The 13,276-nt window shown below is 40.0% G+C and overlaps 1 long non-coding RNA gene across 1 annotated transcript; it reads left to right on the top strand.

Annotated features, from left to right (window-relative positions):
* Positions 1-246: 246 nt before the first annotated feature.
* LOC131365658 (uncharacterized) lies at positions 247-12,083 on the top strand. The gene is made up of 3 exons (XR_009206723.1): positions 247-381; positions 9,778-9,903; positions 9,985-12,083. It is a non-coding gene; the product is annotated as an uncharacterized LOC131365658 (long non-coding RNA).
* The last annotated feature ends 1,193 nt before the right edge of the window (positions 12,084-13,276 follow it).

Raw genomic sequence — 13,276 nt, 5'->3', positions numbered from 1 at the left:
ACAGTACAAGTGCATGTTTTGCGACAGCAAAGTGAGTAGCTTACTTATACAATAACAATAATCAATCATGGACATCACAGAACATTTTATTTAGCTCTGTTTAAGCTTTCCTGGTTTACATAGTGGCCATGAAAAGTGGAGACATGTATGTTTATGCGGTTAGGCTTGTTCTTTATAACATTAGGGAGTTGATTTTAAATGAAGTGTCTTATCTAGCTGTACTTGCCACCTTAGATTGAGTACAGCTGTGGAGAAGAGCAGGTTTTGTTTCATTTCTGGGGAAAAAAGCAACACTTCTGTACAGCTAAAAGTAAAGCATGTTTTTGTCTTCAGTGCATCTGAATGACCGTTAGTGGCTGATCATCAAGAACAACATACTGGGTAAGAGGAGCTCTTTTTTCGATCACCTAGCCTTGCCTATAGAGATGAACTTCTCATGGTTTTATGTTTAGGGGATGTTTGCTCAGGCTTCTTGCATTCTACATAAATACGTCTTGAGTTCTTCCTCTAGAAATTTTCACAGAGCTCTATATGCATTCTGCTTTTTCTTTGCTTGTCATCATTTATTGTCAAATACATCCAGATTGCTGTTATTTTATATTTCCTGTTTGCTTGGCTTACACCACATGTGGAATCAGATGGTTGGTATTGGAGCTTTTTTTTTTTAATCATGAATAATTCATTACAAATTAATTCAGCTACATTTTTGTTTGCTCAATTCCTATTGGCTAATCCTTGTATTAAAGCATTCTTTAAAAAGAAAAGCAGTGCTTCTCAAGGGTTCGTAGAATTGTTAAAGGTTTTTAATCTCCCTAAAAAGATTATACTTAAAACTCTCTGATACTGAGACAAACTCTCTTGTAGGTTCTACATAGAATTTGTAAGGGTTTCACCAGAAGCACAAACCTTTGAAGTGTTCTACAAAAGTTTAGCAGCAATATCTATTGTTTATAGGAGTGCTTTCTGTAGTTGGCATCATTAAGCCCTAGCTGAGCTGCACTAGCATAAGGAAATGTTTTCAAGGTAACTCTTGCTAATTATAGCATTTGCCAAATTTGTGCCAAGTTTGAAGTATAAAAAATAATCAGGGTGTGAGCAGTTCTAAGTAACAATGAGATTGTAATTGCTTAATGCCACAGGCTGTAAGAATTAAAAAATATTCGCCATCCCTGGTAGAAAAATGCTACTGCAAGCTAGGAAAAGCTGTGGAAAAAAAAAAACATTTCGTAATGTGGGATGTGCTGAATCTTTCTCCTGCGGCATGAATTAATCTCACAGCTGTGAGTGCACACAGAATTACAGGGCTGCATCCCAAACTGCATAATGTATGTATTACGTACTATGCCTAAACAGGAATGACACCAGTGATGTACTGACAAATTACCAGGTTTAGGACACAGCCCAAGGGTTTGCAAGGATATATTTCGGTATTACAATATTAATTACATACATATTACATTACATATTATTTCAGGGTTATGGACAGCCTGGAGCCTATCCCAAGGGACATGTGGCACAAGGTGGGGGACACCCTAGACAGTAGGTCACAATTGCACACACACTGTAGGTGCCAATCTACCTATAATACATGCCTTTGGACTGCGAGTGGAAACCAGAGTACCCAGAGGAACCCCTTAAACTTGAAGCACAGGAGGAAACTGTATATATACATACATACACACACATCCACTTGACTGTGTGTGTGTTCTCCATCTATTTCAATATCTAATCTGTATATTTTTTTACAAGCCTGTGAAACACATTAGGCACAAGCCGGATAATGTTAGTACGCTAGCCAAAACACAGAGCTATAAATATAAGTTACACACTGAAGGCAAGCAGACGTGCTGGATGACTCACTCTTGCCCTAAATAACCAGGTTTGAAATATAAAGATACAGAGAAACACAAGTACACCTCACTAGCTGGCTATGAGTTCTCTAGCTAAAACAACTTCACAAAAAGGCTAATGGAATTGATTTTTAAACCAATTCATTCCATCCTACCCAATTAGCCAACAAATAAACTTCTCCTACAGACATTTGTTTGCTTTGCTTATACTCTTACTCATGATTGGCTCCAGCTCTGCCTATCAGTGCAGAGGGGCTTCTTTTAAGCCTAAAGTTGAAGCTGATGATGTGTGATATATCTTATTGGGTGTATGTATGTATACAAATTATTCACTAGTTTTGACCTGATAACACTGGCCCGCACACTGTGAGTTACTGTTACACAATTGTCAGGGAGACTCAGTTATTTTTAGAGTCAATACAGTTTTTTTTTTTAACAACAAATAGAATCTAATATAAACTTGTGGAACCAAGCAATACCCAAACACACAGTCCAAGGAGTACTCACAAGTCATTCGGAAAAAAAAGAAAAGAAAAGAAAGTCTGCCTTATAACATGCCATGTTCACTCGCTCAGTCTCAGACAGGTTGTGATACACATTTCTAATCCCTGTGCTGGCTGTGATGTTCTCGGCCCTGAACCCTGACCGTGTGGACCCTGATGCACCATATTCTCACATCTCCAGTCCTCCAGCAGCAGAGCACTGTCACGTCTGACATTGTCACGTCAACTCCAACACAGCCTAGATACGGAGGCGTGTTTGACCCAGGAGAAAGAGAGGACTGACCTACTTTAAGTGATTTCTCCATTTACTCTTGCCTATATCTGCAGGCTGAGATAAAAAGATACATCTTCAGACCTACCTACACTGCTGCTCTCACATTTTTGTTCAGTAAAAAACTTCAACCTCAGGTCTGTTCTGTTCATTACTTCGGTTTAATGCCTCAGTGAATCAGGACGTCTTTGATTTTTGAGCATTTTGTTACCGTCATTCATATTTAAGCCTTTCCTTTTAGGAATATCGTAAAAACACCCAGATCTCAAAATTGCAGTGTATGGTTTCTTCATTTCAGGCTTTGGTTTATATTTTATTCCAAGTGAAAAATTAGCTCCACCCCAAGCCAGTAGAGGTGCTCAGCTCTGACTGTTATCCTTAAAAAGACATAATTACATAATGCAGATGTAATTTTAACAGAGAGGAAAGTTAGGAGTTTGGTTAGGAGAAGGGAAAGTCACTACCGTGTTTTCAGTAGATTCGCAATTCATGTCACTACCAGCAGGGGGCATTAAAAGTGACAAACAAACCCTTTAAAAGATCATATTTCAGCAATGTGTTCATGAATAAGGAATTAGAAGTAAGGAATGTTAGACATTTTAGACAGCAGTGGTGTATACATTAGCAATATAACAATATTTATAGAACTAGATACCAAGCCTACTCTATGGATACAGAGACACAAAACCTCCCATGCTTCTGGAAGCTTCTACATGTGCACAGGTCTGACAGCATGGGACAGGAAGTAAAGCTCAACTGAACGTTTACCAAGACCAGTTACAAAAACAAAGAACAGAGGCTACATTTCTGCTCTAAATTTAAAAAAAGAAAGATCTGGAACCATTGGGGACATGATTATAAAAGGCACATAATAGGAAACTTCCTTTTAATATTGTTCCATTTTTATGGAATTTTTAAAATGGCCGATTTTGACCAAATGTGTTAAACCTAGTGAACTGACCCAGTTACATACTATTTTGGGAATTCACCATTTCAAATCCAGTGTAATCGAGGACTAGGCCTAATCTGTGAGCAGTAAACTATTAATTAGATAAGGGAAGTAGGAATGTGAATCACACACACACACAAAGTGGTCTTATATCCAAAGGAATAAATTGGAAAAAAAGAAATCATACACCAACTCCAGTGATTTACAATAGACAGCATGGATTTCAAGCCACGCTGAATGAGGCCACAAAGCTTCTTTTTTATTTTAATAGGAGGAAGAAAATTGTTAAATCTCAGCACCATTGAAATTCTTGCTGTGACATGTCCTGCTGTTATGGCTTGTCTGGCAGTTCAGACATCAATATCAGGGCAAAAGGTGCCAAAATAAAGCAAGCTGAGGCCAGATCATCATTCACAAATTTTACACAATATAGAATGTGTTGAATAAGCTGGACTAAGTCAATATTGTATTGTATTGTCTCTTACCTGGGAAAGAGACAGCACCAAGCACGAGTGTATGTATATAATTCACTGCTCTGATGCTCGCCTGCTAATTGTCGGTGCTTTTGGTAGCGGACATGGTTCAGCATGGACACTCTGACTGTTCTGCATGCTACACAGCCCCATACACAGGAAGCTGTGATACACTTTGTGTTCTGACCCCTTTCTATCATAGCCAGTAATTTGTTCTGCAGTAGCTCTTCTATGGGATCATAGCAGATGGACTAACTTTCAATCCCCGTACACATCAGTGAGCATTGGATGTCCATGACCCTGTCACCGGTTCACCGGTTGACCACCTGGTACTAACTATTGCATAACAGAAACATCCCACAAGACCCAGTCGTCTAACCATCATGATTTTACCCTTGATAGTCGCCCAGATTCTTATGCTTGCCCATTTTTCCTGCACCCAACACATCAGCTTCAAGAACTACTTGCTGAATGCATTATATATCCCACCCCATGACAGGTGCCATTGTAACAAGATAATCAATGGTTCATTCCACCTGTCAGTGGTTTTAATGTTGTCACTGATCGGTGATATATATATATATATATATATATATACACTGTCCAGGGTGTATCCTTCCTTGATGCCCGATGACTCCTGAGATAGGCACAGGCTCCCCTTGACCCGAGTATAGGTTGGATAAGCGGTACAGACAATGAAATGAAAAAATATATATATATACACTATATTGCCAAAAGTATTCGCTCACCTGCCTTGACTTGCATATAAACTTAAGTGACATCCCATTCCTAATCCATAGGGTTCAATATGACGTCGGTCCACCCTTTGCAGCTATAACAGCTTCAACTCTTCTGGGGAGGCTGTCCACAAGGTTTAGGAGTGTGTTTATGGGAATTTTTGACCATTCTTCCAGAAGCACACTTGTGAGGTCACACACTGATGTTGGACGAGAAGGCCTGGCTCTCAGTCTCCGCTCTAATTCATCCCAAAGGTGTTTTATTGGGTTGAGGTCAGGACTCTGTGCAGGTCAGTCAAGTTCCTCCACACCAGACTCTGTCATCCATGTCTTTATGGACCTTGCTTTGTGCACTGGTGCACAGTCATGTTGGAAGAGGAAGGGGCCAGCTCCAAACTGTTCCCACAAAGTTGGCAGCATGGAATTGTCCAAAATGTCTTGGTATGCTGAAGCATTCAGAGTTCCTTTCACTGGAACTAAGTTGCCAAGCCCAGCTCCTGAAAAACAACCCCACACCATAATCCCCCCTCCACTAAACTCTACACTTGGCACAATGCAGTCAGACAAGTACCGTTCTCCTGGCAACCGCCAAACCCAGACTCGTCCATCAGATTGCCAGATGGAGAAGTGCGATTCGTCACTCCAGAGAACGCGTCTCCACTGCTCTAGAGTCCAGTGACGGCGTGCTTTACACCACTGCATCCGACGCTTTGCATTTCACTTGGTGATGTATGGCTTGGATGCAGCTGCTCGGCCATGGAAACCCATTCCATGAAGCTCTCTGCGCACTGTTCTTGAGCTAATCTGAAGGCCACATGAAGTTTGGAGGTCTGTAGCGATTGACTCTGCAGAAAGTTGGCGACCTCTTCGCACTATGCGCCTCAGCATCCGCTGACCCCGCTCCGTCAGTTTACGTGGCCTACCACTTCGTGGCTGAGTTGCTGTCGTTCCCAAACACTTCCACATTCTTATAATACAGCTGACAGTTGACTGTGGAATATTTAGGAGCGAGGAAATTTCACGACTGGATTTGTTGCACAGGTGGCATCCTATCACAGTTCCACGCTGGAATTCACTGAGCTCCTGAGAGCGACCCATTCTTTCACAAATGTTTGTAAAAACAGTCTGCATGCCTAGGTGCTTGATTTTATACACCTGTGGCCATGGAAGTGATTGGAACACCTGATTCTGATTATTTGGATGGGTGAGCGAATACTTTTGGCAATATAGTGTATATATATATATATATATATATATATATATATATATATATATATATATATATATATATGAGAGAGAGAGAGAGAGAGAGAGAGAGAGAGAGAGAGGGGAAAGGAATATCTCTTCTCCTCTGCCGGACCTGACATATATCAGTACAAGAGTCTGACATGAGCACTGGGCTGTTTGCCTTCTTGTTCCTCAGCTAGACAACACATAGATCTAACAGTTCCCCATTCACAAAGACAACACTAAGACATTTACCCCAAACCTTGTTATAATAGTGCTGACCTGCATTGTGATGTCCAGTTCCCAGATCTGGAATCATCTCTGTGTCCTTATAATAACGTATAAAGTCATGTACACATTATTTGTCTTTGTTCTGTGTAACAAGATGCACTTGATTCTCAAGTTGAAGCAAAGTCAGACTTTTAAAGTTAAACTATCTGAATGTGCATCTAAGTATAATGTGATGTGGTTTTGTGAACTAATTCATTTCCCAGGGTGAAAATATTACCCAGAATAGTAACCCTGCTCTTAATGAACAGTTTAGCAAGATGTTGAGGCCTGAGGAAAACATGCAGAGTGTGGTTTGAGCACAGTCCCAGCTAACAATTCTCTGTTTCCTTAATTTTATGATTTAAACCTTTGGGTTAAAGTGTTCTGGAAATGCTTCTATTATAAATATTTTTAGTTGTAGGCATTAGGCATTCGAACATGAACACTGTATTCAGAATGAACAGACTGTTACAGATATGAATAGAAGGTGCATTGTTTCTTTTTTTCTTTCTTTCTTTCTTTCTTTTTAGAAAGCTTGCCCTGAACGATTCACAGGTCACCTGGTTGGGGCTTGAAAAATGTCAACCAAACTGAAGGTTTTTACTTTCATCAGCGCTCTGATATAAAGCTTGCAGGACAAAAAAGAAGACAGGAAAACATTTAAAGTGCTTATTTTTTTTCATCCTCAGTGACTGCCTGGTCAGTTTTTTGGTGGTGTAAGTTAATTTACTAGTGTGTTGGAAATAAAACCAAAAAACATGGTCCTGCAAATATTTAAATAAAAAATAAAAATAAATCTTCAAGGGTAGGCCACACCCACTTTGGGTTTACAGCTGAATACTGTTACAGATACATCTACATACATTAAATAGACACATACATACATATAAAGTCATTGCATTACACTCCTAGTCTGCATTTCTGAAGCAACATTCCTATAATAATGTAAAGCAGATGTTTCTAGCTCATTGCAGGTATGTTATTTTTGGAATATTGCTTCTTCTAACCTAAGAAATTAAATACATTCCAGTACAAAGCTCCAATAATGGTTTCTCATAGCTGAGATACAAAGTGAACAAATAACAAAAATGGTTTTGTTTATATGTCTAGTGGCAGTAACACTGGTGTTATAAGAATAGCTTGACTGTACATGCTAATTATGATTTACATGCTAATAGGTGGCTATTCAGTGCAGTTTCCTGCTGTCCATGTTACAATATCTGACTGCTGTCTTATTAGTGTTCCTGTGGTTACAGAAATAAAACACTATAGAGTTTAAAAAGTTAAACAGCAGAGAAATAATGCCAGTGTGACTGAGGTGTGTCAGAGCGAATTCTCGCCATAGTTATTTGCTGGCTCTGGACCAGAGCATAAACAGCGTGTAGAAGCTGCATATTTAAATCCCGGCCATGTGTTTTGATCCATATGGTGTAATCAAGGCCACAGTAGCCATTCTCATTATCTCTACAATCAAATGACTACCCCTTTCTGCAAACACATAGCTTTCGAAACGAACTGCGCTTTCATATAAAACCCATAACAATTTGATGCAATTCCACTTTTTAATTAAGCCTCAATGCCACATAAATCAGGGATCGGGATAATTAACAAAATAACAGAGGCTGATAATGTGGGCCCTAGCTTTAAATCTCTATAGACTTGCCGGCTGGGTGGTAATAAAGGGGGAATAATGGCATGGCTGCTTGATATTTTGGTGGCAGAGGGGCAGGGGAAATAACACCTTTAACAGAGCACTGCGGTCTTAATTTGTAGAGGCCGCCTCATGCCGCTCTTCTGGTGAGGCAGGTCATTTATCATTTAGGCGGCCGTTATTTTTAATGAGTCTGTTATCATTCATTTTAGGGCATCCCACCTTTCCATGACACGGATAGTATTTCTTTTTATATAGGACAAAGGATTTATGCCGCCCTCTCTCTGTCTCTCCCTCTTATCGGCACTCAATTCTTCCTCTCGTTTTTCCGCCTCTCTGCTGTTCACTATCTCAGGACTAGTAGCTGTCATCCTGGCTCTTTTTTGATGACACTTTTGGGGGATAGTTGGAATGCTACACATGTGCATGTCCATCCCCAGCCACTAAAAAGGCCAAGAGGGCTTTTCAAACACAAAGCACAGACTATATAGATCCAAACTTTTCGAATAGTGCTGAAAACTCAGTGACATCACGCGCATACTGGTGGTTGTTAGGTGCGTTTGTAGCGTCAGGGTTACAGGTGCGGGCGGTTGTTGTGTAGAGCTTTGATACAACAACACGCTACTTGATGCAGCCGGTCTATGCGCCCATGCACTATTGTGACAAGCCCATGCAGTGTTTTGACAGCAGATGACAGCCACTAGGCTGACACACTTCTCACCCCATGATGATGGATATGGAAAGAAAGAGTTAACCATCATACTTACTGAATGTCAGTTTTTAATCATAGCCATTAAAATGGAGAATTAAAACCTTTATACCAGCTCTTAGAGACAGTGAATGCTGGTCATGATATTAGACAGGAGGGCTAAAATCTAATAGCTTGGAAATGAAACTATTAGAGATGAGCAATGCATTATATCACAAGGTCTCATCGATTGCATAATAAGAATGTTGTGGGGGGAAAACTACTACTACTACACACTCTCCCCCTCTCTCTCTCTCTCTCTCTAAAGGCAGGTAGGAATTCAAGTTTTCTATTTTCACCATGTTTTGTCCAAATACCAAGCGTAGTACACAAAAAATTTTAATTCTTTCATTCACACCAGAAAAACACTTACAGTTCTGTCATCTGTCCTTTTCTTTTAGCTTCTCCTCCAAGTTTATTTGGAAGGTTTATTTATCTTTGTTCCACTTTGTTCCAATTGTTAATGAATCAACAGACTGTGTTAGAAAGAAATCAGCCTCAGCCTTATTTCTTTAAGCCGTTCTGGGTGTTTATTTATGACTAGTGAATAATTACTGATAATGCCAAAGGCAAAAATGGAACTGTAAGTTTTGTTTGGAAAAATGGGGGTGGTATTGGGAGTTTTAGTCCAGTTCGCACATTAATACCAGCTGGTATTGCTGCTAGAATATATTCATATAGATTTATAATTAATAATTATCATGCTAGTTAGACATTTTCCTAATATTTGGGTTTGACAGATTAAAAACAAATCATGGAAACCATAAAGTGGTAAAAAAAAAAAAACAACAACAACTTATAATTGTTTACTGTGACAGCATGGTTAAAGTTATATATGAAGCCTGTTTTTGGTTGTCAAGCTAATCAGAGACTATTCTGTTCCAATATCAGCAGACTTGCCCTAATTATTCCTTTCAGGGGATGACATTATGTGCAAGAAAAAACATAACAGAACATGATGATTTGGCTTTTCAGTCAATAACACTCATTCCAGTCATTCCAGTTCCTGTGCACTTGTACCTCATAGGTGCCTAGTTTATGTTCATGGTGTGTGTGTGTGTGAACCTGTGCAAGAATCTAAGGGCAATTTCTCTTCAGATATCCTGGTACACACGTCACAGATCCCACGGCATGCCGCAGCACAGGCAGATATTGCAAGTCCATTGCTCAACTCGGCTAGGAACGAGGACACGTCAGTGCTCTGAGATCTGCGGCGGAACAATGGTATGTCTGTTTAACGTGAGTAGCGTGGGTGGCACGTCAGGATTGCGCTGCTGATTTATGAGGCCTCTCTGCTTTTTGCAGCGCGCCTCCGTGCAATATGTCCTCCAAGCCGCATCCTGTTGGGAGTGCTGACCGACATGTGTTCCTGTGTTGGAATGGGACACGGCGCAGTTCTGGCCAGCTCTTTCGAGGCCATATGGGATGCTGGCTCAGAGAGACAGTGCGGCAAAACTCTAATGAGCATGGCAAGCTGAATCTGCACACGAATGATATTAGTGCTGCAGACTTAAATAACAAAAAAAGGGGATGTATAGGGGACATGAGTCTAAAAAAAATGTGCAAACACATCCCTGCATGGTCACACCATGCTGCCCCTGCATGCTCACCCCATGCCTATCACTCCATCAACACACACCTACACAAAACCCACATGCCCACACACTGCAAAAGGCCCACACACACTGGGCTTTGGCATTGATGCTGTAGGACAGAGATCACAGGGTTTTGCGCTTACACCAGGAGGCTTTCCTGTCCTCTTGTGTCGCAAATAATGTCAAGCTATCACACTTCCTCTGAAACATTCTCAATATTCTCTGAAGCTTTTCTTGGACAGCTACAGCTTCTTATCCTACAGGGTTTTCGAAACGTTTGAAGGCATTTGTATGCTTCCATACTTAGGAGCTTCTAAGCTCTAAGTTCTGTTGAATATTCTCTCCTCAATATCAATTCATTTTCCACGCACCTATTCTGACAGATTACCATGTTAACACGCCGCTGTCATCTTAAAACTGATGGAAGACGTGCTCTAATTAATGAATTAATACATTCACGTCACATGACATCAATCTGCACGCTGATGTCTTACCTAAACTGCTCTCACTAATTCAGCATGTTTTATTAAGATATTTTGTAAGCACTCTACAACCTCGCTATCAAACCGGCTACATCCGGACCGCAGACGAACGAGCTGGCCCGCGTCTAAAGGTACTGCCAGCCTGCCTGGGGTAATACATCACGAATTCTGTAAGGACAATACGAAGATGCTGAAAGCGGGTACAAATGCATCGCAGTTGCACAGTGAGCACTTTGTTCCAAATAATGTTGTCATCAATTTTCATCTTTTGTTTAAACATATTAGTCTTTTGGACAAGATAGGTCATATTTCAGCAGCTTGATAAATTCTTCCTTCTAGACTTTCTCACAGAACGTGCACTTAATTAATTACACAACCTTTAATTGGACAGATTATTCCTAATGGTTGTTGCAGTGCTAAATGTACAATCTTGCAGCAGGCTCAGGAGTCATTATTTTAATGCCACTTTCTCGGCTGGTTGTAATCAGTATATTTCAAATAATAAATCAGCTTCACATTGTGAGAAATATTTGCCCCTAAAATAGATAAATTGCATGCAGATTTCAGTAGGGATAACTTTCCCCTATTTTCCTGCACCTATATTGCCCCCTTTACACTTGCACATGTAGTGCTTTATTAAGGGCAGATCTAATTTCTTTCTTTCTTTTTTTTGCAGCTTTATGATGTCTGCAGGCATTTGGGTGTTTAATTAGGGTGGTAATGTCCGGTGATGTACATGATGGATTTTAACGGAAGCCAACTTTAACTATCCGAGGCAATGCCATAAATTATCACCTTGGCTATAATGCTTGTGTGAGTTTGTTTAATTAGGATGTCCACCGGAGGAAGCGCCTGGGTGTTGCTGGGTTTGCACAGGAAATGCCAATTACGTGAACACTGTGTGCTTTTACATTCCACTAAAGAATTTCAGTGAGTAATAATAAAGCACTAAAAAGAGTCTGATTATAGTGCATGCATGGACTGGGTTTTTATGCTTTTCTTTGCTTTTTTGTTCTAAATATTATATTAGATATTAATCATACATACATTTAGATTTACTTGAATCATTTGCCAGATTTCTTTGTCCAGAGCAACCTACAGAAGCTTAAAATAATAAAAGCACTTAACTGGAAAAGGAAAAGAAAAGCTGTGTATATAACCAGTATACAGTGTATACAGTCTGTATAGCTGGATGTGTATTACAGGAAATTGTTAATATGCAACGGTAATATGATTATCTGCTTCTCTGTGTTGTCTCATAAAAGTGTTTACAGGTAAGAAAAATGTATTAAAGGAGAAATTGAAAGCTCCTTTAGAATAACACTATGGATTACAAATCAAATGACAAATGACAAAAAAAAGTACAAATGCATCTTTCTGTAATCATACTTGAAAAAATGTATTAAAGTAGAAAAATTGTCTTTTGCTCATGTGTGTATGTATCCATCCATCCATCCATCCATCCATTTTCTGTACCACTTATCCAATACAGTGTTGTGTGGAGCCTGGAACCTGTACCAAGGGACTTGGACTCGGACCTGTACAGGGTGCCAGTCCATCACAGGACACAATTGTACACACAATCACACACTACAGACAATTCAGAGATGGGAGTCAACCTACAAGACATGTGTTTGGTCTGGGGGAGGACATGCAAAGTCCTTTCAGAGCAGAGGTAAGAATCAAACCCTTAATGGGCATCTGAATTTGGACACTTCACACTCAAAGACTCAAAGAAGTTCTACCACATCAAGTCTCAATTTCATCCCAGGACATGTCCTGATCTTGCAATCTTACAAAGAAAATGAGTGAAAAGTATTCATCTGGGATGTCTGAAAGAGAAAAAAAAAGGATTGACGGACAGCACTGAATCCTGCCTTATTACACCTAAGTGGGTGTTTAATTCACTAGAACAAAATGACAGCTCTATTCCAGTTCACTGGTGCAACATTTCCAGATAATAGCATTGTCTGGAAATTGCTGCGTAGATAGCTCATGTCTATAGGTGTGTATATGACTTGAAAAAAAAGAAAAAAAGAAACAGTACTAATATTTGAGAAAAGTTGCTCAGCTCAGGAAGTGCTGGTGCTGAGCGGAGTGAAGTGGAGCAGAGGATCCACAGGCCTTGGTCACCACAGCGGGCATACATGTCACTCTGTCCTCATTAACATGACTGATAATGTCATCTATCAGTCGTCTAATTGGCAATGAGGATCTACTGTGGGTATTTTAACCAAGCCCAGAGATCCATCACTTGGCAATAGATGAGTGGATGGCACTTCATTACCACACAGCTAACCAGGTAAAAGTCACATCCATTTGTAATGAGAGCGAGAGCGATTTCGCTCCTGTCCATTCTCATTATGCAAAGTTCAGTGCATACGCATGCGTATTGTAATTATATTGATGAATATTCAAAGGCCCCTCCAACAGATTTGTCTTTTGTGTGATGTCCTAGGAGGAAATGTAACTGTCCTGTGATTCAAAAAAAAAAGGAGACACACAAATATCACTTACTGT

Source organism: Hemibagrus wyckioides, linkage group LG15 (assembly GCF_019097595.1).
Source record: "Hemibagrus wyckioides isolate EC202008001 linkage group LG15, SWU_Hwy_1.0, whole genome shotgun sequence".
Classification (NCBI taxonomy): domain Eukaryota; kingdom Metazoa; phylum Chordata; class Actinopteri; order Siluriformes; family Bagridae; genus Hemibagrus; species Hemibagrus wyckioides.
This window is presented reverse-complemented; position numbering and strand designations above follow the sequence as displayed.